Source organism: Chiloscyllium punctatum, chromosome 47 (genome assembly GCF_047496795.1).
Source record: "Chiloscyllium punctatum isolate Juve2018m chromosome 47, sChiPun1.3, whole genome shotgun sequence".
In the NCBI taxonomy this organism is placed as follows: Eukaryota; Metazoa; Chordata; class Chondrichthyes; order Orectolobiformes; family Hemiscylliidae; genus Chiloscyllium; species Chiloscyllium punctatum.
In genome coordinates this window covers 7,315,091-7,341,943 of record NC_092785.1, presented here as the reverse complement: position 1 = coordinate 7,341,943, position 26,853 = coordinate 7,315,091, and positions in this window count along the sequence as shown.

Sequence of the window (26,853 nt, the reverse complement as noted above, 5' to 3'; positions counted from 1 at the left end):
CACAAATGTTCAGAGAGTATACAGCACTTTGTGATAGAAATGTGGATATAATATTTCCACTTATGAGAAAGATTGCGACAGGAGTTCACTGACATGAAATACTAAATAACAGTTAGAACCCATCGTAATGGGAAAGGCTTCCACAGTCTATTAAAGTAACATGTTAAATATTCTGTATTGTGTTCTGTCATTTCTGCTCAACTCGATTGTTAGCCATAGCCATAATTTTGCAGGTACTAAACATTGTTCGAAGTTGAAACAGTCATTTTATTCCCACTCTGGTTAGCATTATTTATTTTATATATTGCCTTAAAACTGACTGATGTACATTCGTCTTCAAAGCCTCCTCCTCCAAAAGAGATTGCAAAACACAAAGCCAAAAGTAGAGGCCTCTGGAAAATTAAATGTGCAAAGATTATGCATTATAGATTTTAAAAATAGTTACAATAAATCTAATCAGAATCAGACGCGAATCATAATAATATTTCTGGCTCGATATCCATCATTGCTAACGCTCAGATCTTAAATTAGTGTAGCCACGGCCCACAACTTGTCCGAACTTGCTCGAAGATAAATTCGTACCAAAATATTATTTGTCTCAACATAATATGTCTATCGGGAGTTTTTTTTGAAATAACATTATTGTTCTGCCATTTTCATTTTAGGAAAAATATCACATCTCTTTACCTCCAAGAGGACATTTTCCTTTGTAAACTTCGTAGCAAATATTAACGACCAGTTTACAAAGACTTTCCCATTTGCAATGCAGTTTTTATTTGCAAACTAAGTTAACTGTTTCATCAATGGACCAAACAGAAATAATGAATATCATGTAAATGAAGCACCACATGGATTATGCCGTCATAGTCTTCGTCACCACTTTGGTCAGGTATTCCATTTCATTCAGTTCCCCACAAACAGGTAAATTCTATCGTCAGGGATACTGCTCCTTGCGCAAGGCCACCGGGGTAAGTTGTTCCTCTCCGATTAGGAACTATCAGTCAGCGTAACTTTACTTTGAGAAATGTTACCAATAACACTTTCAAACTGGTGTTTATTGTCCCAGTTTGGCTCGAACCCACATTTGGTAAAATTGTATTTGCAAGATGCTCACTGAGTCGCATTGTCTCTGCATCTGGGTGATCCTTATAGATTGTTGGTCCACATGCAAGACAGTCATACAGTGAAAGATATCCCCAATAAACTCAATTGGAGTTACGCTTAATGTCCTGCTGTTGCTCCACACTCACTGCAATGCTGCCTTTAAAGAACATGCAGAAAAGCAAGAATATTAGGTCAAAAGTTCTATTTGAGCAGTTTCCCACCCTCAGTACAACTTTCTTATGATATATTCTCCAAGCAGCATGAAGCCACAGCAATGAAATGGTCCAGTCTGAGGTTTATGATTCCCATTCAGTACAATTCCACTTTCAGGAATTCCTAGACTCAGAGTGATTTCTGAAGTACGCGACATCCCAGTCAATCACTGGGTAAAGCAGCGGGCCTGTGAGGTACAGATTAAGTTTATTTTTATCTTATTTAAAGAATTACAACATAGAATTAGTTTGGAAATGTTAACTGTGTGCATTGATTTCACACAACTCTAACTCGAACTGGCCACTTCCAGTCTCCAGGAAGTCAAGGGGTAAATGTATCCGTTCTACATAGGATTGGATCAGCATTCAGTCAGCACGCGACATCAGTTAGTCGGATCATTAGGAGAAGCAAAGACTGAACATCAAGAGAAGAATAAAAAAAAGAAGAGAGCCGTCAGAGAATGATAGTGCCAGAGCAGGCTTCATCTTTTGTATTGCATACACCTCTGTAGGTATGGTAGGAACACTTCCTCTCCGAATCTTCCAAAGTCTTACCGGATGCCAAATGAAATTAATTTGATATCTTGCCACCCAATGAAAGTTTCCTTCAGGTGAACCATTTTGGACTGAAACAAACTGAAAGTTATTGCATCAAAGTGTTTGATCCACTTCGTTTCTCACCTGATGTAAAACGGTGAGCGAAATATGTCCCAGCCAACAGTGTTCATGTAGCAGCCCAAACATTTACAATAACAGAGGTTTCATAAAGTTGACAGAGTAATTTTTTTTTTCTGTGTTCATAATGTGTGCATCGTTGACCCTCTCCATTTAATGCCCAGACGGCAATTAAGCGTCAACCATAATGCTCTGGGTCGAGAGTCAGTTGTAGGGCAAGACCACCTAAGAATGGCAGTTTCCACCGTGAATAGTGCCCATTTTGTTTTTCCCTGACAGATAAGTCATGGTCATCATGGCACTCTTAATTCCAGATACTAAATAACTTGAAATTCCAACATCTGCCGTGGTGGGATTCGAACCCATGCCCTGTGAACATTATCGGGTTCATGGGTTTAATAAACTAGTCGCAAAATCACTGGGCTATCATATTGAAGTTCACAATACAGCACTGTGGGGTTTGTATAAATTAGTATAAAAGTATACCCAGGTTTTTCATGACTGAAATGTGCATGCCAACAAAATAGCAATAATAATGATCCCAAGATTTTCATGTATACCTCACATTCCTACTGTGCCACTATTTATTGATCACATCCTTGTCTTATGGCTTCTGCTAAAGTGCATCATCATGTATTTGTCAGAGTTAAATTTCACCTGCCACTGATTTGCCTGTCTGACTAATCTGTCTATGTCTATCCAACCAAAGACTATTTTCAGCACTGAGAAATAAATGGTCAATATTTGTGTCATCCGTAAACCTACGTATCATCCCCCACCACACCTCTGCACATCCCCTACCCCACATGAGACATGACGTCAGAGGTTTGGGGGAAACGTCAAGCGGTGAAAAGTAGGAATGGAGTCCCATTGTCTGGACAAAAGTCACACAATGGGCAGATTCAAGGGCCTCCAATGATGCCAGCTCAATTTTAATATTCCCGTGCTGAGTTGCAATAATCTGATGTATTTTCCTCACTATCCTCCTCCAGTCCCTGATAAGAACTGCTCACACACCATTTTTCATCCTGTTGACTAAACCGGGATAGTAAATTGCTGTGTTTTTGCTCTGAATTTAGTAACCATTCATCTCCTCTTCAGAACGTACACGGCCATTTTTGACAAACCATGTGTACAATCTGAGCCTGTCCTGCTCCGATGCTAAGTGACGATGCTAAGAAAAACTAAGTGACGTTCTGACCTTTCCTTACTGTCGGTCATTTTTGTGAGTATCTGCCTGTTTCTCTGCCATCTTTCAGAACACGTAGAAACCTCCACATACAGCAGTTGGTCACGTTTGTTTTGGCCCATGGTGGGTTCCCCCCCCACCCCCAAAACCCATGTACAATCACAACAAGACTTCCGCATTTTATGACTCCAAACACTGTATTACATGGCATCACAAAAATTGCCCTCCTGATTGTTGGCTGTATAGTCATTTTAACCGTCTGTGAATTGGTGTTTTCTGCCAGAAATGGCAAATGGGACATTATTTGAATGTGAGTATCATTCTAATCGAAGGTGCAAGTGTGAGAGACTGTCGTGGGGGGGAGAGAGAGAGAGAGAGAGAGAAAGAGACAAAGATACAGACAGAGAAAGACAGACATGGAGAGGAGGTGCCAGGGAGAGGGAAGGACATGGAGAAAAGTAAGGAGTGCAATGGAAATCAAAGAGGTAGAGACGAACAGAGAAGTAGAGACGTTAAGACAAGAAGAGAGTAAATGCATTCTGAATCCAGATGCTGCAGCTTGCACAGCTGAGCTGCATTGAATACACGGAACATGCACGGGGGTCAAACCCTTCTCACACACTCTCTCTCTCTCACACACACACACACACTCGCACATACGCACAGACTAGGATGTACACTGTTTCTCTCTCTCTCTCTCTCCCACACATACCTTGAACTGTACATTCTCTCTACCCCTCACACGCAGATTATGACGAACACTGTCCCTCTCACACATGCACACTGCGATGTACACGGCCTCTCTGGTGTAGACACTCAAACAGACATACACTGTCGCTCTCTCACACACATGCTCTGATGTACGCTATTTCACTCACACGCACACACGCTGTGACTTTCACTGTCGATCTCACGCATACTCTCTCACATACACTTTTTCTCCCTAACACGGAGATAGATGTACACCATCTCTCTCAAACGGACACGCTCTGATGGACACTGTCTTGCACACACACACACATACTCTGATGTACACTGTCTCTCTCACACACACACGCACACCAATATAGACTGACGCACATACACACACACTTTGAAGTACATTGCATTTCTCTCACACGAGCACAACCTGAAACACACAAACTGTTGTTATAAAAGATGATAATTTGAATAACCGTTTGGAGATGCGTCCTGTATATGTTTATTGTACCTCTCTCCATGTGTGATTAAATAAAAGTTGCTTTTAGATTACTCAAATACTTGCGTGAGTCTTGTATCGGGGCGGTAAAACTGAGACAGGGGAGTGGCAGGGGCATGAAGTACGTTTCTCATTGATTGCGCAGTCAGGGGATACCTGCAGGCTGGGAGCTTGCTGTGTATTGTAGTAGTCTGCAAAAATGCAGTTAGCCTCTGCACCATGTCCTTCAGCCCAGGGGCTGTGAGTCTGCGAGGGGAGAGGATGAGAGGTCAATGAGACAGTGGCCATGCCCTTAAATTTCTGAGCAAGAGAGTGGTCAAAAGTGAGAGGCCTGAGAGAAGCGGAGTGTCTTACAGGTTGTTTTGAGTGGAGAAGAGGGAGGGGCTGTTGTAGGAGAGACAGATAGAGAAGGGACAGCAGAAGAGGCAGAGTGTCAGACAGAGTAGAGGAACAGTCTCAACAGGAAGCGAACTAAATGATGTCATTTGGACAAATCCTGTACAGGACAAGGATAATTTAATTCGGGGAGGCGTGCAGGCATGACGGGCTGAAATAACTCGCTCTAGTACGTAAAACTTCTGTAATTATGGCATTGGGATCTTGCTGTGCATTAAAGCAATCAGTTACAGGCCAGTCAGTACACACAGACTTACTTGCCTCTGCATCAGGGAATGGGGCTCAATGCAATATCGGGGCCAGAAAAATATTTGTGGGTGCACATTTAGTGAGGCAAATATTTGGTGAACGTCTCAAGTTTAGGAGGAGAGTGAGAATTTAGAATGAAATATTTTTGAGTGGGGTTCAACATTTGTTGGGCACTTTCAGGTTTGAAACGGAGAAAAAGAGAGGAAGAAATGGAGGTCGAAGGAGAAAGAGAGAGAAAGCGGGAGAGAGAGAGGAGAGACGAAGACTGCGGATGGACGAAGGCGGAAAGAGAGAAAGAGTGAAAGCGAAGGACAGAGAGAGACAAGGGAAGCGAGACAAGAAGAGAAAGAGAATGACAGAGAATGAAGGATAGAAGAGGAACAGTCAGACAAAAACAAACACAAGTTTACAGTTGGGCAGGCTGAAGGAGTGATACTTAGTATTCCAGTTGGTCCCAGCTCCCTCGATGGTTTCTCATACTCACTGTCTCCCATGAGAAACAGAACCTCTTCCAGGTGTTTGCTTCAGCCTGAGAATGTATCCACATCTCTCTATGTTTCTGAGTCTATCTGTATCTCTGTCCAATTGGGGTCTCTGTCCACCTTGTGTCTTAAATGATACAATACCACACTCTGCTGGACTCCCCATGCAATTGCACAGGTAGAAGATTCTTTTGTGGGGTGAGCGGGGGGAGCAACACATCAAAATTTTTAATGTCTCACATTGCACATTTGTTTCGTTCTTCAAAAAATGCCTTTCACAGAGCAGTCTTGCCCGATCCCTTACGATATTATCCCTGAGATATGAGGAAAATGAGGTGAACATGCCCATTGTAATCTCATGCCTTCCATCTTTGAATTTTTTCTCACTTAACATTTGTGGGAGAACATCAGAAAACATTGTAACCTGCAGAAAGTGCAATGGAATTCACCCTGTCTCGTTATGAAATGGTTCATTCGAAGGTGTCTGGATACAAGTGAAGCATTGTTTTTAATGTAGAAACATTATGTTTAATGTGTATAATGTTAGGAATAGTGTTCAAAGCCACAACATTTCCACGTTGCAGAGGGAACATGACATTTTTCCAATATGTTCTACACTGAGAGACCTTCATTCAAATCCAACCATTTTCTCACCAGTGTTGTGTAATTATGTGTGTTTGTGTGTTGCTCTGCGTTGAGGGTATTGTCAGTTTGGATGCTTCTGTGAGCTGTTTCCCTCCCTCTCTCCCTTTCTGAATCTTCGAGTGTTTTCACCCCATATCACCTGCTGTGCAGTGGTGTGGGAGACCAGCAGGGCACTTTTAGCACAAAGGAACTTGATGGCACGATTTTGACTCTTCACCCTGTGACAGAAAATTTCTGATTAGACCCCAATTGGAGTAGCAGCCCATTATAATCAGGCAGTTTGATGCCTAAAAACGGGGAACCTGTGGAATTGGATTAAAATTAGCTAAAACACCCATGACGTATGAGAGCAAAAAAAAAATCAACAATACTCAAAAGTAAAACAATTTTTTTATTGATAATAGTACTGACGCAGTTTTGGGTAAAACTTGGGACAGGGAGAGATACAAGTTATTCTCAATTTCTATATCAAGTTTCGCGCTTTACAGAGGAGAAAGACAAGCTTTTTATACTTAAAAATATATCAATAGTAGACAGAAACTATCATTAGGCATTTGTCATTCCTTAGGACAATAAATTGAATCTCGATCTGTGTTGTCCTGCGTTATATATATTTTTATGAAACTTTTATTTTCTTACAAAACTATAAAAAGCAAATAAATTACAACACCAGCGAACATTACTCTATATACAAATAACAACAAAAAAAGGAAGAAAAGAAAACCTACAACAACGAGAACAATATATACTCATGCGTAAAACAGAAAAAAAAGCAAAACAGGTGGTTAATAAATAAACAAGCAAAACAGCTCAACACAAATAAAACCTCTCGCCTTCTGTGAGCACTAAGTATTGCACACAACATATTCCGAATTTTTCCTTCAAGGACATCTCGTGCACTCAATCAGAATGCCGTGGCGACACGAATGCCCTTGTTAAAATGACTGATGAATCAGCATCCGAGCAGGCCAGAAAAGGATGCCATATCCTACAAAAATGTTCTGTTTTGCGGTGCACCATATTTGTGAAAAAGGTCCAGGGAGAGACTTTCCATAACAAGCCTATGCAAACCCAATCGACCCGGGTGGGGGGTGGGGGGTTGGGGTGTGTGGTGGTGGTCAGAAAACCGACACATTAACATATTTTTCCGAGCACAGATAGTGAGGATATTACAATTTTTTCCCATGTGCATCCAAAGAGAGTATATTGGGTAGGCCGACGAGCAGATAGATAGAGATCCATCTTAACCTCAGCCTTCAAGGCCCACTCTATGATCCCTGCCACAGAACTTCAATATACCTGGAGCCAGTGGCACACCATAAACAATGAGTGAGAGTAACGATGTTTAACTTACACATAGGACGAAAGGAGGATGCTCCCACCTTAAACTTCGAGACATTGCATTTGGCCGAATGGATCAGATGCTAAATCTTAAGCAGTATGGCATTGGTTCTATAAATAGAGATGTTCCTCACATTTTCACAAATGTGTCCCCATGCTAAAATAGAAATCTCAACCCCTAATTCTGTCTCCCAAACCTCGCCAAGCTGCTTATCGTCTTTTGAAGGATCGTTCCCCAGGATATGATAAAGCATACTAATGAAGAGAGTACTTTCAGCATAAAGTACCCTCTTCGCCACAGTAGATCGGCAGGGGTTGGTCAAGGTCATGGTCCCTTTCTGAATAAAATCCCGGACATGAAAAAAGTGGAAAAGGTCATTGCTAACTAGACCATGTTTACAAATTATTTGGTTAAATGACATCGTTATTTCAATTTGAAATGAATCGGCCAAACAGTAGTTTCCCCTAGCTGCCCAGGGTCAGAAATGATGTTTTAGACATATTACCCTTCTTCTGCTGCGTACTCCTCCATGCCTTAAACGTATTAATAGCAATCAGATCATGGCAATATTTCATGACTCTCTTCATCTTATCCAAGAATAAAAGGCTGATGGGGAGACATTTTGATTGGGAGGCCTCAATATCTAGCCATATTGATGTCAGGTCTTCACAAGCCCAATCACGAACAAACGAGAGCGGAGAACTTAATGATATCGTCTAATATCTGGAAAAGCCACTCCCCCCAACCACGAGACAACTGAAGTTTAGAAAACTTGATAAGAAACTGCCTATGGCGCCAAAGAAAAGAGCCAAACCCTCCATTAGGTATCTCGAATACTTGCCTTGGGAAAATCAGTGGGAGCATTTGTATAGAATAGAGCAAATGGGAGAGAACATTCGTTTCGATAAGAGACACCCTGCCTAGCCAGGATATTCGAAGTGCTTCCCATCGCTGAAAATCTTGCTTAATCCTGTCAAGCAAGTGAGCAAAATTGGCCTGCAACAACTGATCAAAATAAAGATGCCTAAATATGAAACATCCTCCTGTGACCATTTGAAAGTGAACTTTAGTTCACCCCCCACCTCAGATATTCTTCTCAGGCCCCCACAACCCTCCCTCCATAGGCATAGCCTCTGATTTAAAGATATTACTCTTGTAACCTGTAAAGGAGCCAAATGAGTTGATATATTGCATAAGATGGGATACAGAAACGTGTGGATGCAGCAGAAAAAAAAACAAAACATCTTCTGCATATAATGGCATCTTATGCGACTTAGATCCAACTTTAGGGGTGACTTTATTATGATCCCTACTGATCACCTCTGCCAGCTGTTCAATCGCCAACGTCTTAAGTATTTGGTGAGTTGGGACTGACTTGCTGAGAACCCCTACAAATATCAAAATTACCCCCTGTCTGGTTTACTGTCACTTTCTCCTTTGACCGGTTTGTGACCATTTGTTGTCAAAAGCTGAAAACAAAATATTGCACTGGGAAAACTGCGATTGTGGTTCTAGCAACAACCTGCACCCTGTTCTGTCTGAAAAACATCCCCTTCTATTTTCAATATGAACCTTGGAAGATAATTAACAATGTGCCATTCTATTGTGATACAAAGTCAAGTTACTTTACTGAGACTTGGTGGGTGGCATTAGATTGGCTTGATCCAGTTTTGACCCCTTTACTGCCATTTGCTTTAATTCTGTCGCTCAGTGCTCTCACAGTCAGACACATTTTGGTGACCAGTAGACTCCGGAAGAGGCTGAAGGGAGGGAGCAAAGGAAATAATCGCAGAGACCCAGAGATGGAGAGCAGAAGGAAGTCTGTGATTTTACTCTTCACTGTGTCTGGGAGCTTCATCCTCTTGTGGTTAATCGATGTTGTCGATTTCTTATGTTATGTCACTCAAGGAATCAATACTGCCAATTACCCGCCTTTCCTATTTCACTTTAAGAGTGTTGGTTACATGCTGCAGAACCTAAGCTGTTGCACAAACACGTTTATTTATGCAGCAACATTGTCTGGGTTCAGAGCAATGATCAGTAATGCAGTAAAATACCTGGTTGCACAATTTCCTTGTGTTATGAATAAATGAAACTCCTCAGTGAACCACACAGGACGATCATATTGTTTCCAGATCATGAAATATTTTTCTTATACACTAGTGGGACATGGGCATCATTGTCTCAGACACAATTATTACCCACATTAGTTCCCCCTGATAAAGTGGTGGTGAGTTGCTTTCTTCAACCACTGCAGTGTTTGTGCTGTCGGCAGAAACGTAATGTTAGGGAGGGAATTCCAGGACTTTCATCGAGCGGCAATGAAGGAATAGTGACATGTGTCCATTCAGGATGGTGAGTGGTTTGAAGGCCATCTTGCAGGGGCTGGTGTTTCCATTTACCTGCACCCTTGTTCTCTGAAATAAAAGTGTTCATGATTTATGGAATATAATGGCTGAGGATCTTTGGTGTATTTCTGCAGTGCATCTTGTAGATAGTACACACCGCTACTACTGAGTGCTGGTGATGGAGGGTTTGAATTTTTGAAGATGTCGTACCAATCAAGAGGGTTGCTTTGTTCTGGATGGTGTCAAGCTTCTTGAGTGTTATTGGAACTGCACCCATCCATGCAGGTGGAGCGTATTCCATCACACTCCTGACATGTCCCTTGTAGAGGGCAGATAGATTTTGGGGTGTCAGGAGGTGAGTTACTTGCCGCAGATAGATTTTGGGGTGTCAGGAGGTGAGTATCCCTAGTCCCTGACTTGCTCTTACAGCCACTGTGTTTATGTGGTGAGTCCAGTTGAGTTTCCGTTCAATGGTAACCCCAAGGATGTTGACAGTGGGGGATTAAGTCATGGTACTACCGTTGAATGTCAAAGGCTGTGGTTAAAGTGTCTTTATTAGTGATGGACATTGTCTGGCATTTGTGTGGCGTGCGTGTCACTTCCCACTTGTTGGACCAAACCTGGATATTATCCAGATCTTGTTTCATTTGATCACAGACTGCTTCAGCATCTGAGGATTCACGAGCATCGCGAGTGATGGGAGTGGATGCTTTTGGATGTGGTGCTAATCAAACGGGCTGCTTTGTCTGGATGTTTTTTTTGCGTCTGACAGGAAGGTGACAGGAGGATCGTCCCGGTTGTTCTGGCATGTCAATGTTTCCTGATTGAAGTGATACAGCTAAGGAGGAAACATTAACACTCCCCTCATCCCCCCAGCCCCGCAGCCACGGCCCTAATTTCTACATCCACTCCAGCTACTCTCTAGCCTGTGACTCACTGCACGAGATTCCTCTTGATCTCTCATCGGAATACCAGCCCTGCACCTCCCTAGATCAGATCCTTCGTAATATTTCTGTCAGCCTGGGGACAAAGAGCCCCTCCCTCTGCTGCCAACCCCTGCCAAGTGTCCACTTCTCTCTGGTATCAATCCCATGGCTGCTGCGGTTAACCAAGCAGAGTGGTTCATTCAAATCTGATCAGGTTTCAGACACCAGGAGCTGTGATTAATCATGGCCCACTGTCCGTCCAGCAAGGTACAGATTATTTCCTGCTGACACCTGCGCTTCTCCACCAGGATTGCCTTCCCATAGCGCCTGTTGGAAAGTGGGGCCACTTCACCAGGGCTTGTCTGTTGCCTCGAAAAAGGGTCCAGAATTCGAGTACTCAGCAGACAGCCTTCATTACCTCTAACCATTTCTCACAAACCCCCGCTAACTCCCCGGTCCTCTCAAGTGCAAAGATTTTTTGGACAATTGCTCAAGATTGCTGCGGAGTGGCATTGACTATTCTGTATTGTTCCTGTATGACATGGAGGACAGGATCAGTAACTTTCTCACACCGTGGTACTGATATGGCTGGTAGATATTTGTTTATAGCAAAGCAAGGAGTCATAAGGTCCCTCTCTGCAGTTAGGGAGGTGGCCTATGTGTGAGAAAATACCTGATCAGGAAAATGGTTATATGGGTTCGAGGTCTCTGTGAGAGATTGGATACTTCAGTAAACTCTTTCTGGGATTTGGGCAACTTGGTAAATCGTTATATACGAATTAAAGGACATCCAGTTTACAGTTCTGGGCGATTGTGATGGTGTGTACAGTGTAAGCTTTCAATAGAATGGAGAATTGATTCCCAAACGATGACATTATCAACAAAGGGGTGGCATGGACACAGAGAACTGACAAGCCATTTTTACCTGATGGCACTTTTAGTTGCGATCGCATAGAACAATCAGCTGAATATTTTTAGAAATCCCTTTGAATATGAAAAAGGAGCGGGATGTGGGGTGACAGACTTCTGGTTCTTGCTGTCACTGGACTGAGTGTTAACTCAGTGGTTTGTTATGAATCAAACTTTGTACATTGGTGCTTACATGTGGTCTTATTTATAATTTGTTTTCTTTATCCCCTAGAACTGGAGATCCGGGAATGTTTTGATTTCAGTCTGCATGTTGGAATTCCATGGTGATTTTAAAGTGTACACTGTGTCGTTTATTACTTTAGATCGTGCCTGGGGGATGTTATTTCCCTTTGAGGGACTTTCTCTCCTGACTTAAATAGAGGCATGCTAGGAAAGGTTCATCAAAAGAAAAATTGGGTTGTAACGAATGGTTAAAATGATCATGTTTGCATTGATCATGTCTGAAGTTTCGTTTTCTGCCCAGAGTGAATTTCCAAATACGAATTCAACATTTAAGCTAATCATTAATTTCAGATGATACAGTTTTCTCATTGCACATGCACTTTGTGAAAATTGGAGTTGTGGAAATGTGGTTCTAAAATCTGAGAAAACTGATGAAGATGTGAGGGTGATGATGCTCGATATTCAGGTATTGAAGTAGATGCTGGTTCCTTGCCATTGTAAGTGCCATTGTAACCAGGTTGCAACTATGTGTGAGATGACTGGTCTGTACACTCTGTGTCGGTCAGGAATCTAGGGACCTGTGATATGGCCTTTTGTGAGCAGGCAGTAAACTTAATCTGGGAGACAAATTATGCGAAAAAGCGAAAATTATTAATTGAAGAATGGGAAGATAAAGTAGATAGTGAATGAAAAGGCACCTAACTGGCCAGTTGGGGGAATAATATATGTAATGAGGTGGTAGATGCATGTTAGGCTAACTGTGGATGGGTAGACAGAAGGTGAAAAAGGAAACAGGAAATAAAGCATAAAGAAACTAAGGCTGAGAAAGATACTCCTTGCTAGCCCTGATTTGATTAATAACTAGCAGGACACTCTTTACCTCCTCATATGTCTCCATTCATGGGGATGTGATGTCCCACCCACTAGGGTTCATAAAGGTCAATCACAAGTGAAAGTTTTGGATATTTTGATCAATGCTACTGACCGTTCCCTTACTCAGGAATGCATTATTCCCAACTTCCAAACCCTACCCCCTTCCTCACCCAAATGGATGAAGACCTTTTTAGGACTGGTCAGCTTTTGCAGGCAGTCGCTTCAGACTTTACAACTTTTACTCAAGACCTTATTCCATGTTCCTCTCCGAATGCCCCCCTTCCATTTTAGCTGACTGATTCGGCAAAACAATCATTTTCTGACCTCAAAGATGCCTTGGCTACAGCCCCAGTGCTAGGGTGCTGACTGTATGGCAGACCCTTTCAGTTGGATGTTCATGTCATCGATGAAGGTGCCACTGGTGTCGTCCCTCAGCAATTTGGTGACCGTCATCGCCCAGTGGTCGATTATTCCACAAAATTGGATCCTTTTACCAATGGCCCTCCTTACATCTCAGTAGACCCAGTACCTCACCCAAGCTCATCTGAGCTGCTACGAGGTCTCGTTGTTACAGAACCCTTACCTCTTGTTTCATTAGTGCTCCACTTCACATACCAGTACGTTCCTTGAGCAACATCCTGGCGATTTTCCTGAACTCTTCTCGATCCCCGCCACATCATTTTCTTATTTCTCCTCGCCTGGACTTGACATACCTTCCAGTTGAGAATCATGACCTCAGGTTTCATGTTGATGGTGGTTCCTCTGTTTCCCCGGATAGTGTCTGGAAGTCAGGCTATGCTATCGCAACAGACACTGCTGTTCAGGTATCTGCTGCCTTTCAGACCCCTGGCCCTGCACAGAAAGCCGAGCTTTTAGCCCCTACCACAGCTTGTATTCTACCGACTGATAAAATTTCTAACATTAACCCCGATTCCACGTCTGCAATCAGTGTTGTGCATGATTTTAGTCGCCTCGGGCAGCAACGAGGATTCCTTATTCCTGCAGGAACTCCCATTCAGAATGCTCTTTGTGTTAAGAATCTCCTCGATGCTATTCTGCTTCCTCGTCCATGAGCTGGTATTAAATGTACTGCACACAAAGGAGGGACATTTCGTAAAATGGCGAAATTCCCGTGCTGATACTACTGCTAAGGTGGTGGCTGCATCAGCCATTTTCGTTGTGACACATAACAGGAATTAGGGTTCAATTCAAGCAGCTACTTCAGGGACAAGGGCAGGCCAGATCTAACTGCGATTCAAATTGACAGAAGGATGCCTCCGAATCTCAACACCCACTTTAGAAGTCGATTGGGTGTTCGCACTCCTCGACACGATACCTCTGGCTAACACCAGTGGGTCAAGTCTGTATTCCTGATTCTTTGTTCCCAGTGCTTATTGATGACTTGCATACTTGTACCCATCTTGGCAAGGAAGGAATGGTACAGCGACTTTTAAAAACATGGTGGCACCCCGATTTTAATACAGCAAGTCAAATGTGTCTGGAAATGTGCCTTATTTGCACGTATAATAATAAGGGTAAAGCTATTAAATACCCTTCTGGGACTACACACATGCAAGATGATCCTTTTTTCTGGATACAGCTTCATTATATTGAATTACCTAAAGTACAATTTGGAGAGATTTGTAGCTCAGATTGAAGTTCTGGATGTAGGTTTGCTTGATTAGCTGGAAGATTCCTTTTCAGATATTTCGGCACCATGCTAGGTAACATCATCACTGAGCATCCTGTGAAGCACTGGCGTTATGGCCCGCTATCTATTTATGTATTCAGATATCCTTGGGTTGGTGATGTCGTTACCTGAAGTGATGTGATTTCCTGCTCTTTTTCTCAGAGGGTGGTAGATGGGGTCCAAATCGATGTATTTGTTGATAGCGTTCCGGTTGGAATGTTATGTTTCGAGGAATTCTCGTGCATGTCTCTGTTTGGCTTGTCCTAGGATTGATGTGTTGTTCCAGTCAAATTGGTTTCTTTCCTCATCTGTATGCAAAGATACTAGTGATAGTGGGTCATGCCTAACCTTGTGGTTAACTTTCGTCTGTTTGTCCAATGTCGTGTGTGTTGCAGTTCTTGCCAGGTATTTTGTAATTGGCGTTTCTTTTGCTTGTTGTCTGTATAGGGTATTTCAAATACATTACCTGCTGATTTGTCGTTGGTGGGTCTGTGGGCTGCCAAGGGGTCTGAGTAGACTGGCAGTCATTTCTGAGAATTATTTGTTTCAGGGGAGAGCAGCTTGGGTTTTTTTGGGAATGTTTTGTCTGCTTGTTTGTTTCTGTTGCTGAGAAATCAACGGAATGCAATCATTGGGTATCCGTTCTTTTAAAATATGCTGTGTAGTTGGTTTTGTTCTGTTCTTCACAATTCATCTGAGATGCAATGTGTGTGGTGGTTCATTGAAATAAAGTTCTGATGCAGCTTCGTTGGTGGGTGTTGGTATGATTGCTTCTGCAGTTCAGTATTTGTTCCATATGTGTTGTTTTCCTGTAGACGCTGGTTTAATGTTCCTCAATTGGCTGCTCGCTCGACTGTGACATCAAGGAATTGGAGTCTGTTGTTGTTTTCATCCACCTTTGTGAATTTTTTGCCTGTAACGGTATTATTGATGGTCTTGAAGGTTTCCTCTAATTTGTTCAGTTGAGTGATGACCAAAGTCTCATCCCTGTAGCAGACCTAAGTTGGATGATACGCAGCGCTGTTTGTTCGAGTTTCTGCATTGCTGCCTCTGCTAAAAGCCCTGATATCGAAGATTCCATATGTGTTCCATTGGTTGGTCTGTAGGTTTTGTTGTTGAAGGTGAAGTGGGGGGTAAGACATAGGTCCCCTAACTTGATGATAATGTCCTTGCTGATGAAGCTGGTCGTGTCCAGTCTATGTGTCTTTGGTTCTTCTAATAGTGTCGTCAATGTTTCCTTGGCCAGGTTGATGTTGATGGATGTGAACAGGGCTGTTATGTGAGAGACTATATTTTCATCCTCTTCTATCTTGGTGTCAATTATGTTGTTCAGAAATTTGGGGGGGGGGGGAGTGAATGGAGGTGCATGATTCTTCTACTTTTTTCTAGTCTTTGGTGTAGTTCCTTGGCCATGCTGTATGTTTGTGTTCCAGGTAGCAAGACTATGGGTCAGAGGAACGCTCCTGGCTTGTGAATTTTGGATAATCCGTAGAGTCGTGGTGTGTCGGATCCATCTGGTTGCATCTTTTGGAAGTCTGCCTTGTTTAATTCTCCAGATCTCTGGAGTTTTTTGAGTAAGGCTGTGATTTGGTTTTCTCGTTTTTGCTTTGGGCCAATCGCCACCTAGCGGTAAGTGTCGGTATTTGCAAGCAGTGTGTTTGCTTTCTCAATATAGTCTGTCCGCTTTTAAATGTCTGTAAGGCGTCCTTTGTCTGCAGGTAGGATAACAATGTTTTATCTTTCCTGAGTCCTTCTCGTGTTTTCCTTTCTTGTTTATTGAGTGTTCTTCCTTTTCCCCAGTTAATGATGGTTTCTTCTGTGAGTTTGGTTTCTTTCAGTATTGTTTCTTATGCTTTAAACATTTTTATGGTCTGCATCCCAGAAGCTGTAACTTAATCGTGTTACTTAGACAGCTTTATCAGTGTCTGTTAAGTGTTGGACAGATAGGTTCTATGCTGTCTCAGGTGTTACTTTGCGTGAGTTTGTCTTGTTTTGTTTCTGCAGGTGTAGTTTTTTTTTCTTCATTTTCTGTGTTAGCCGCTGTCTCGTGTCTATGGCTTGTTGTACTGTGTCTGCCCATTTGTGCTTTGTTGCATGAGGGAGTAGAGTTTTTTTCAATATATTTCCCAGTTGTATTTAAGGAGTCTGTGGTGGCCATCATTAAACATTTCCCTTAGCATTCTTCAGCTGTTTTGCTTTGCTATTCATTTGGATAGTGGTGTGTTAAGGGAGGTATGTTTTTGAGGTATTGAGTTAGGACCTGTTTCTTTTGGCATTCATGCAGGAAATACAGGTATTTGTGGGTGGAGCTCTATCAGCGGTCATTGGTTTCCAATCTTTGTGCTAGTTTTAGTGTATTGTACCCGGAGATGTTAGTGAGTTTGGACAAGATTCAGCGCTCAGATGGATGTTCCAGATGTATGTTTGCTCGCTAAGCTGCAAGGTTCATTTTCAGATGCTTTCACCATGACATCACCAGCACAGAAAATGACATCATCAACGCAAGGAAAACGAAAGACAGAAATAGAAAGTGGGCCATAACGCCAGTGCTTAATGAGAAACTGACTGATTATGTTTCCTAGTACGGTGACGAAGCGTCTGAAAGTGAACCTTGCAGCTCAGCGAACAAAACAACATCCTAAAGTACAATGTTATAAATACTGTTTGTTCATGTTCGATGAATTTAGCAAATGAATTGAAGCCTTCCCCTCTACTAAGTGTACTGCACATACAGTCGACAAAATATTGTTGACAAAAGTAATTCCCCACTTTGGGTTGCCTAAAAGGATGAACTCTGACAATGGGCCACGTAGAATATAGAACATTACACCACAGGGCAGGCTCTTCAGCCCTCGATGTTGCACCGACCTGTGGAACCATTCTGAAGCCTATATATCCAACTCAATTCCATTTTCAACCATATGTTCATCCAATGACAATTCAAATGCCTTCAAAGTCGGAGAGGCTACTACTGTTGCAGGCAGTCCACTCCACTCCCCTCCTACTCTCTGAGTATAGAAGCTACCTCTGACATCTGTCCGATATCTATCATCCCCTCAATTTAAAGCTATGACCCACCGTGCTAGCCATCACCAGCTGAGCAAAAAGGTTCTCACCATCCATCCTATCTCATCATCTGATTATCTTATATGTCTCAAATAAGTCACCTCACAAATGTCTTATCGCTAACAAAAACAGCCTCAAGTCCCTCAGCCTTTCTTCATAAGATATTCCCTCCTTTCCAGGTAAACTCCTAGTAAATTGTAACTGCACCCTTTCAAAAGCTTCCTCATCCTTCCTATATTGTGGTGACCAGAAATGTGCACAATACTCAAAGTACGGCCACACCAGTGTTTTGTATAGCTGCAGCAAGACCTTGTGGCACCGAAACTCAATCCCTCTGCCAATAAACGCTAACACACCGTATGCCTTCTTTTCGACACAATCAACCTGTGTCGCAACTTTAGAAATCTGTGTACATGGACACTGACATCTCTTTGCTCATCTACACTACCAAAAATCTTACCATTAGTCCAGTACTCTTTATTCCTGTTGCTCCTTCCAAAGTGAATCACATCGCAATTTTCCGCAATAATTCAATTTGACTCCTCTTAGCCCATTTCTGCAGTTTACCTGTGTCTATCTGGAACCTGCAACATTCTTCGGCACTATCGCCAACTCCACCAACCTTTGTGTCATTCGCAAATTTACTAACCCATCCTTCCATGCCCTCAACTAGATCATTTATAAAAATGACAAATAGCAGTTACCAAAAACAGATCCTTGCGGTACACCATTAGTAATTGAACTCCAAGATGGACATTTCCCATAAACCACCACCTTATCTTCTTTCAGCTAACCAATTTCTGATCCAAACTGCTAAATCACCCTCAAATCCATGCCTCTGTATTTTGTGCAACAGCCTATCGTGGAGAACCTTATCAAATGCCTTATGGAAATCCATATACACCACTTCAACCACTTCACCCTCATCTACCTGTTTGGTCACCTTCTGAAAGAACTCAATAAGGTTTGTGAGGCACAACCTATCCTTCACAAGTCAGTTTTGACTACCCCTAATCAACTTATTCCTCTATAGATTATTCTAATTCCTATCTCTTCTAACTTTTTCCAAACACTTCATCCGCAATCGAAGTAAGGCTCACTGGTCTAATAGTGTCAGGGTTGACTCCATTTCCTTCTTGAAAAAAGGGACAACATTTGCTATCCTCCAAACTTCTGGCTCTGTTTCTGTTGACAATGAAGACATAAAGATCAAAGCCAAAGACCCTCCAATCCCCTCCCTAGTTTCCCAGAGAATCCTATGGGACCTATTTATTTTCACACTTTCCACAATTGCGAAAACCTCCTCCTTGTGCGCCTCAGTCCCATCTTGTCGCCTGCATCTCAAATTCTCCTGAACAACATTGTCCTTTTCCAGTGTGAATACTGCCAATATTGATTTAGCGCGTCCCCTATCTCCTCGGTCTTCATGCACAACCTCCCACTATCATCCTTGATTGGCTCTAATCTTACTCTAGTCATTCTATTATTCCTGATATACCTATAGAAAACCTTCGGGTTTTCCTTGATCCTATCCACCAATAACTTCTCATGTATCCTCCTGGCTCTTCTTCGCCCTCTCTTTAGGTCTTTTCTGGCTAACTTGGAATTCTCAAGCGCTCTAACTGAGCCTTTACATCTCATCCTATAACAAGCTTTCTTCTTCCTCGTGACAAGAGTTTCAACTTCTTTTGAAAACCATGGTTCACTCACACGAACACTTCCTCCCTGCCTGACAGGAATATACTTATCAAGGATAGGCAGTAGCTGTTACTTGAACAAGCTTCACATTTCAATTGTGCCCACCCCCTGCAATTACCTTCCCCATCCTATGCATCCTCAATCTTGCCTAATCGCATCATAATTTCCTTATGCCCAACTCTAACTCTTGCCCTGTGGTATGTACCTACCCTTTTCCATCACGAAAGTAAACATGTCTGAATTGTGGTCACTATCACCAAAATGCTCACCTAGCTGTAAATCTATCACCTGGCTGGTTCCATCCCCAGTACCAAATCGAAAACACCCTTTGTTAGCTTGTCTACATACTGTGTCCGGAAACCATCGTGCACACACTGAACAAAACCTGACCCATTTAAAATACTCAAACTACAGTATTTCCCGTCAATATTTGGAAAGTTAACGTCCCCCATAGCAACTACGCTGTTACTCGCACTCCTATCCAGAATCATCTTTGCTATCCTTTCCATTATATCTATGGAACTATTCAACAGGGTTAGCTCTCCTTTCCTGTGTCTAACCTCAGCCCATACTACCTCAGTGGATGAGTCCTCAAACGTCCTTACCTCAATCGTCCTTGATGAACAGTACCACATCACCCCCCTCTTTTACCACCTTCCCTGTTATTACTGAAACATCTATACCCTAGAACCAGCAACAAACATTGCTGTACCGGCTCTACCCATGTCTTCGAAATGGCCACAATATCGAAGTCCCAGGTACCAGCTCATACTGCACGTTCACCCACCTTATTCTGGAATCTCCTGGCGTTGAGGTAGACATATTTCAAACGATCTTCCTGCTTCTGGTTTTCTCTTGCGACCTTGAAACTATGTTTCTGACCTCACTACTCTCAATCTCCTGTCCACTGGAATAACAGTTCAGGTTCCCATCCTCCTGTTGATATGGTTTAAATCCTCCCCAGCATGAAAATATCCCCCCGCTGCCCCCAACCCTATCCCCAGATACTTGTACCCCTCTGATTCAGGTGTAGACCTTCCTGTTTGTAGATCTCCCACCACCCCCTCAATGAGCACCAATTACACAGATATCTGAAACTCTCCCTCCTGCACCATTCTTGCAGCCTCACGTTCAACACCTCTCTCTCCCTATTCCTTGCCTCACGAGCAATAAACATGGGCATCAAATCAGAGATATCAACTTTGTTTGGTCCAGCTCTAAACTTCCACCCGAGCTCCTTGAGTTTCAGCCTTGTATCCCCTTTCCTTTTCTTACTTATGTTATTGGTTCTGATGTGGATCACAACTTGGGGCTGCTCCCCTTCCCCCGCGAAGATCCGGAAAACACAATCAGAGACATCAGGAACCCTGGCCCCTGGGAGGCAACACACCAACCATTCCAACAGAACATGTTATCTGTCCCCTTAACTATGGAGTCCCCAATGACTAATGCTCTGCTCATCTCCCCTATTCCTTGCTGCACAACAGCGACAGACTCTGTGCCAGAGACCTGTATCTCGTGGCTTTCGCCTGGTCAGTCGTTCCCACCAGCCCAACAGAATCAATGGCCACAGGGGATCCCTTTCCGTCACCTGACTTGAACCCATCTACCTTTTTCTTGTCCCTGAGGTCTGACTACTTCCTGTGACTCTTCTCGATAACACCCTCCACCTCCGAGGTTCATCCAACTCCAGCTTCAGTTCGCTAACAGAGGTTCTTAGGAGCTGGGGTTGGGTGCACGTCACACAAATGAAGTCAGCAGGGACACTGTTGGTGACCCTGACCTCCCACATTCTGCAGGAGGAACATCAATGGTCCTAACCGCCATTCCCACTATTTTAAATTCCCAATAAATATTTTTTTAAAAGCTAGTTATTTTAACAATCCAGCGCACGGAACATTCTTTTTGGTTCGAGGAGGAGGACGGGTGGAAGCCACTACCTAATTAGTGCTTGAGGTAACGCAGCCATCCAAATACATTACTTCTCTTACTCAGCAGTCCTGTGTCCGCTCCTGCTCAGCTTGCGCTCCGCCTATTTACTAGATAGGTTTTTAAATCTGTGGTTCACCTGCTCATCAGCGCCCTTGTCAACGCTCCCATACTTTTTGCTGCTGAAACATAAATAGAGGGTCCAGACGTTCTCAGTAAGTTCTTAAATCAGTGCTTCACCTTCCCGTCAGCCCCCTGGTCAATGCTCCTGTGCTTCCTGCTGCTGAAACTAACATTTCATGCCTCGATGTATGACTTAAATATGTGACTCACTCTCCATTGAACAGCAACTGCACTGTGCATTTCGCCCGCAGGCAGCAGGGATTGTGGAACAGGCCAATCATACTTTAAAAGAGAAGTTCGCTAAAATGTTCAAATAAACTGGCTCCAAGTATTGCCCTTGGCAGGACTGTACATGTGAGTGTCTCCACATTCGCAGACTGGACTGTCAGTTGCAGAGATAGCTTACAGTCGCCAATGAGGACTCTGTGGATTGCGCACGACAAACCCCCTGAGGGCGTGGATCCCCTTGTAATGGGTGAGCAAATGCAGAATTACTTGAAACATTTGCCACTTTCTCTGAAGTTTCCTCAATCGCAGACCAAAAGTCGCATTGCCCAGTTAAGGAAGGGACAATCGCCTCCTAATATCCAAAAGCAAACCAAGGGGATTATGTATTGGTTAATAATTGGGAAAGGAACAAATTGGGACAATGCTGTTGCGGCCCCTTTCAATCTTACTCACATCAACTTCTGTCAAGATTGAAGGACACTCGAACTGGGTCCACCAATCTGATTGTAAGAAGATTGCTCCTCAAACAGGAATGAACATAGCGTGAAGACCTTTTTAGTACTCTTTGAACTTTCTGAATTCTTTAACTTCGGTGGCTATTTGATATTGAAGAACTGGCCTACACGGGAACAGCATGCAAATACTTCCTGACATATGCCATGTATGTATGCTGAAAATTTTAATGTAAGTAAGCGCTGGTTTTGTACCCATGTCCTCATCTATTCAAGGGAAGGAATATCTCTTCAATTCCTCCTTTTCGTTCCACCAGAAGCAGTTGAGTGGGTGTTACGTCGGAATCACACAGGAGTTAATGGGGACATGAGAATATGGGAATCGGCAGGTTAAGAAATGACTAAATTTTCGACATGGTGTCAGCCTGCATATAATCATGACACAGTTCCTCCTTCCCTTACAATCCTTTCATGTAACGTTACAGGTTCCCTATGTTTTAGAAATAAGTAAAGGGAAGGTTGATGGGGCAAAGCAGATGTGACCTCTCAGTTGACTGGCAAGGCCCAGTAGTGAACATTTCTGACAGTGCAATGTTTTACTGTAATTGGTCCAGAGTATGGAATATAACTTCCAATAGACTATTGGTCTGTTCTGCCCTATAACCTTGGATGATATTGGCTTATGATTTTACAGATTATAATGGCATATACTTTATATACAACACCAGAGCTTACCCATGGCTTCCAACCATTTCGTTGGGATGCTGCTGTACGGGTTGTGTGCTACCTGACGTGCATCATCCCTTAAGCAATACCATCTACGAGCCAAAAGAGCCAGTTCCAAAACAGACCATTTCCGCATGATGTCCTTTCTCGTGTATTGAATGGGCTGGCCATCCGTTGAATTGATTCACATGGGTTCAGCATTGGAACACGTGGCCGATGAGACAGTTTCAGAGGCCAGGGCAAGTGGACAAGCACTGACTGAGGTCTCAGATGAGCTTGTGGCTGGCTGGACCATGGAATTACAAAATCGAATGGATTTGCATTATCTGCTAGCCTCACCTGGAGGAGCGTGTGCTGTTGTTGGTCATGAGTGCTGTACTTTCCAGAAAACTCGGAGGGTATCATCAACCTGGCAGACCATATCAAACAACATGCAGATCAAACACAGAGGGGTCAGCGATGGAGGCACAGTGGGGTCAGTCTAATGCCCCCAGGGGTCAGTAACAGAGAAACAGTGGGGTCAGTCTAATGCCCCCAGGAGTCAGTGACAACGACACAGCGTGGTCAGTCTAATTTTCCCAGGGGTCAGTAACAGAGAAACAGTGGGGTCAGTCGAATGCCCCCGGGGTCAGTGCCAGAGACAGTGTGGGGTAAGTCTAATGTCCCCAGAGTTCAGAGACAGAGACACAGTGGGGTCAGTCATATGTCCCAAGGGGTCAATGACAGAGACACTGTGGGGTCATATTAATGTTCCCATGGGTCAGTAACAGCGACAGGGTCGAGTCAGTCTAATTTCCCCAGTGTTAACTGACAGAGACACAGTGGGGTCAGTCTAATAAACCCAGGGTCAGTAACAGAGACACAGTGCTGTCAGTCTTATGACCCCAGGGATCAGTGAGACAGACACAGTGGGGTCAGTCTAATGTACCCAAGGGTCAGTGACAGAGATACAGTGGGATCAGTCCAATGCCCCCAGTGGTCAGTGGCAGACACACAGCGGAGTCCGTCCAGTAATGTCAAGGTCCGTGACAGAGACACAGTGGGGTCAGTCTAATACCCCCAGGGGTCATTGACAGTGATACAGTTGGGTCAGTCTAATGTCCCCAGACGTCAGTGACAGAGATAAAGTCGGGTCAGACTAATGTCCCCAGAGGTCAATGACAGAGACACTTTGGGGTCAGTCTAATTCCCGCATGGGTTAGCAATGGAGACATAGTGGGGTCAGACAAATGTGCCCAGGGGTCAGTGATAGAGACACACAGGGGTCAGTTCAATGCATCCAGGGGTCAGTGACAGTGACAGATTGGGGTCAGTCTCATGTCCCCGGGGTCAGTGACAGAGACACAGTGTGGTCAGTCTAATGTCCCCAGGGGTCCGTGACAGAGACACAGTGGGGTCAGTCTAATACCCCCAGGGGTCATTGACAGTGATACAGTTGGGTCAGTCTAATGTCCCCAGACGTCAGTGACTGAGACACAGTGGGGTCAGACTAATGTCCCCAGAGGTCAATGACAGAGACACTTTGGGGTCAGTCTAATTCCCGCATGGGTCAGCAATGGAGACATAGTGGGGTCAGACGATTGTGCCCAGTTGTCACTGATAGAGACACACAGTGGTCAGTTCAATTCATCCAGGGGTCAGTGACAGTGACAGAGTGGGGCCAGTCTAATGTCTCCAGGGGTCCGTGACAGGGACACAGTGGGGTCAGTCTAAAGCCCCCAGAGGTCAGTGACAGATACACAGTGGGGTTAGACTATGTTCCCAGGGGTCAGAGACAGAGACACGGTGGGCTCAGTCGAATATCCCCAGTGTTCAGTGACAGACGCACAGTGGGTTCAGTCTAATGCCCTCAGGGTTCAGAAACAGAGATACAGTGGGGTCAGTCTAATGCCGGCAGGTGTCATTGACAGAGACACAGCAGGTTCAGTCTAATGTTCCCAGGGGTCAGTGACAGAGACACTGTGGGGTGAGTCTAATGACTCCAGGGGTCAGTGACAGAGAGACAGTGGGTAAGTCTAATGTCCCCAGAGGTCAGTGACAGAGGCACAGTGGGATCAGTATAATGTCCCCAGAGTTCAGTGACAGAGACACAGTAGAATAAGTCTAATTGACACAGGCTTCAGTGACAAAGACACAGTGGGGTCAGACCCATGTCCCCAGTGGTCAGTGACAAAGGCACAGTGGGGTCTCTCTAATGCCCACAGTGGTCAGTGACAGAGACAAAGTGGGGTCAGACTAATGTTCCCAGAGTTCAGTGACAGAGACACAGTGGGGTCAGAATAACGTTCCCAGGTGTCAGTGACAGAGAGACAGTGGGTAGGTCTAACGTCCCCAGAGGTCAGTGACAGAGGCACAGTGGGGTCAGTCGAATGTCCACAGAGTTCAGTGACAGAGACACAGTAGGATAAGTCTAATATACACAGGCTTCAGTGACAAAGACACGGTGGGGTTAGTCCAATGTTCCCACAGGTCAGTGTCAAAGACACAGTGGGGTCAGTCTAATGTACCCATGGGTCAGTGACAGAGACACTGTGTTGTCAGTATAATGTTCCCATGGATCAAAAGCAGAGACACGGTCGAGTCAGTCCAATTTCCCCAGTGTTAACTGACAGAGACACAGTGGGGTCAGTCTTATAAACCCAGGGTCAGTAACAGAGATAAAGTGGTGTCAGTCTTATGTCCCCAGGGGTCAGTGACAGAGACAGAGTGGGGTCAGACTCATGTCACCAGGTGTCAGCAACAGAAACACAGTGGGGTCATTCTAATTTCCCCATTGATCCGTGGGGAGACAGTAAAGTCGAGTAGTTTGTGACTGCAATACGTTTAAGTCGAGACAAGATTTGAAAGCACTTGGCCTATAGTCCACTTTGTGACTCTCTCCCAGTTACAAGTTCTTCCACATAAAAAGCTTCGCATATCCCTCCATTAGATACCAGAATGTATCTCACTCAGGGCTATCTGTTATTCTGTACCTGAACCACCCTGAACCCCTTGATTAGATTCTAGGCTGTAACTCACTCCAGTCTGTGAAGGACAAAGACACAGAGAGAGAGAGGGACACAGAGGGAGAGGGAGGGACAGAGAGACAGAGAGAGAGAGGGACAGAGAGAGAGAGAGACAGAGAAGAGAGAGAGGGAAACAGAGGGGGAGAGAGGGGGACAGAGACAAACGAACAGAGAGAGGGGGTCGGAGAGACAGAGAGAGAGAGAGAGAGAAAGGGTGACAGGGAGTGAGAGAGGGGGAGAGAGAGTGAGAGGGACCCAGAGAGAGAGAGATGGGTACACAGAGAGAGGGGGGAGACAGAGAGAGAGGGACACAGAGAGAGAGGGGGTCACAGAGAGAGACGGAGGGAAAGAGAGAGAGGGTGGAGACAGAGAGAGACAGGGAGAGATGGACAGAGAGATAGCGTGAGAGGGACAGAGAGACAGAGAGAGAGAGACAGGGACAGGGTGACAGAGAGAGAGCGGGACAGAGAGAGAGGGACAGAGAGAGACAGGTACACAGAGAAAGAGAGGGAAAGAGAGAGAGAGAGAGAAAACGGACAGAGATTGAGAGAGGGGGAGTGAGAGTGAGGGGGAGACAGAAATAGAGAGGGACACAGAGAGAGAGGTACGCGAGAATGACGGAGGGAAAGAGACAGAGAGGGGAAGACAGAGAGAGAGGGACAGAGAGATAGAGAGAGGGACAGAGAGACAGGGACACAGAGAGAGGGAGAGGGAAACAGAGGGAGAGAGAGGTGGACACATAGAGAGGAACAGGGAGAGAGAAGGTAAAAGAGACAGAGAAAGAGGGACAGGAAGACAGAGAGAAAGAGAAGGGCAGAGAGAGAGAGGTACACAGAGAAAGATAGGGACAGAGAGAGAGAGAGACAGAGAAAGGGTGACAGGGAGTGAGAGAGGGGGACAGAGAGTTAGAGGGAACCAGAGAGAGAGGGGTACACAGAGAGAGGGGGGAGACAGAGAGAGAGGGACACAGAGGGAGAGGGGGACACAGAGAGAGACGGAGGGAAAGAGAGAGAGAGGGTGGAGACAGAGAGAGACATGGAGAGAGGGACAGAGACAAAGAGAGAGAGGGACACAGAGATAGAGAGGGACACACAGAGAGAAAAGGGGACAGAGAGAGAGGGACAGAGAGAGAAAGAGGGACAGAGAGACGGGGGGGACAGGGAGACAGAGAGAGTGAGAGGGACAGAAAGACAGAGAGAGAGGGA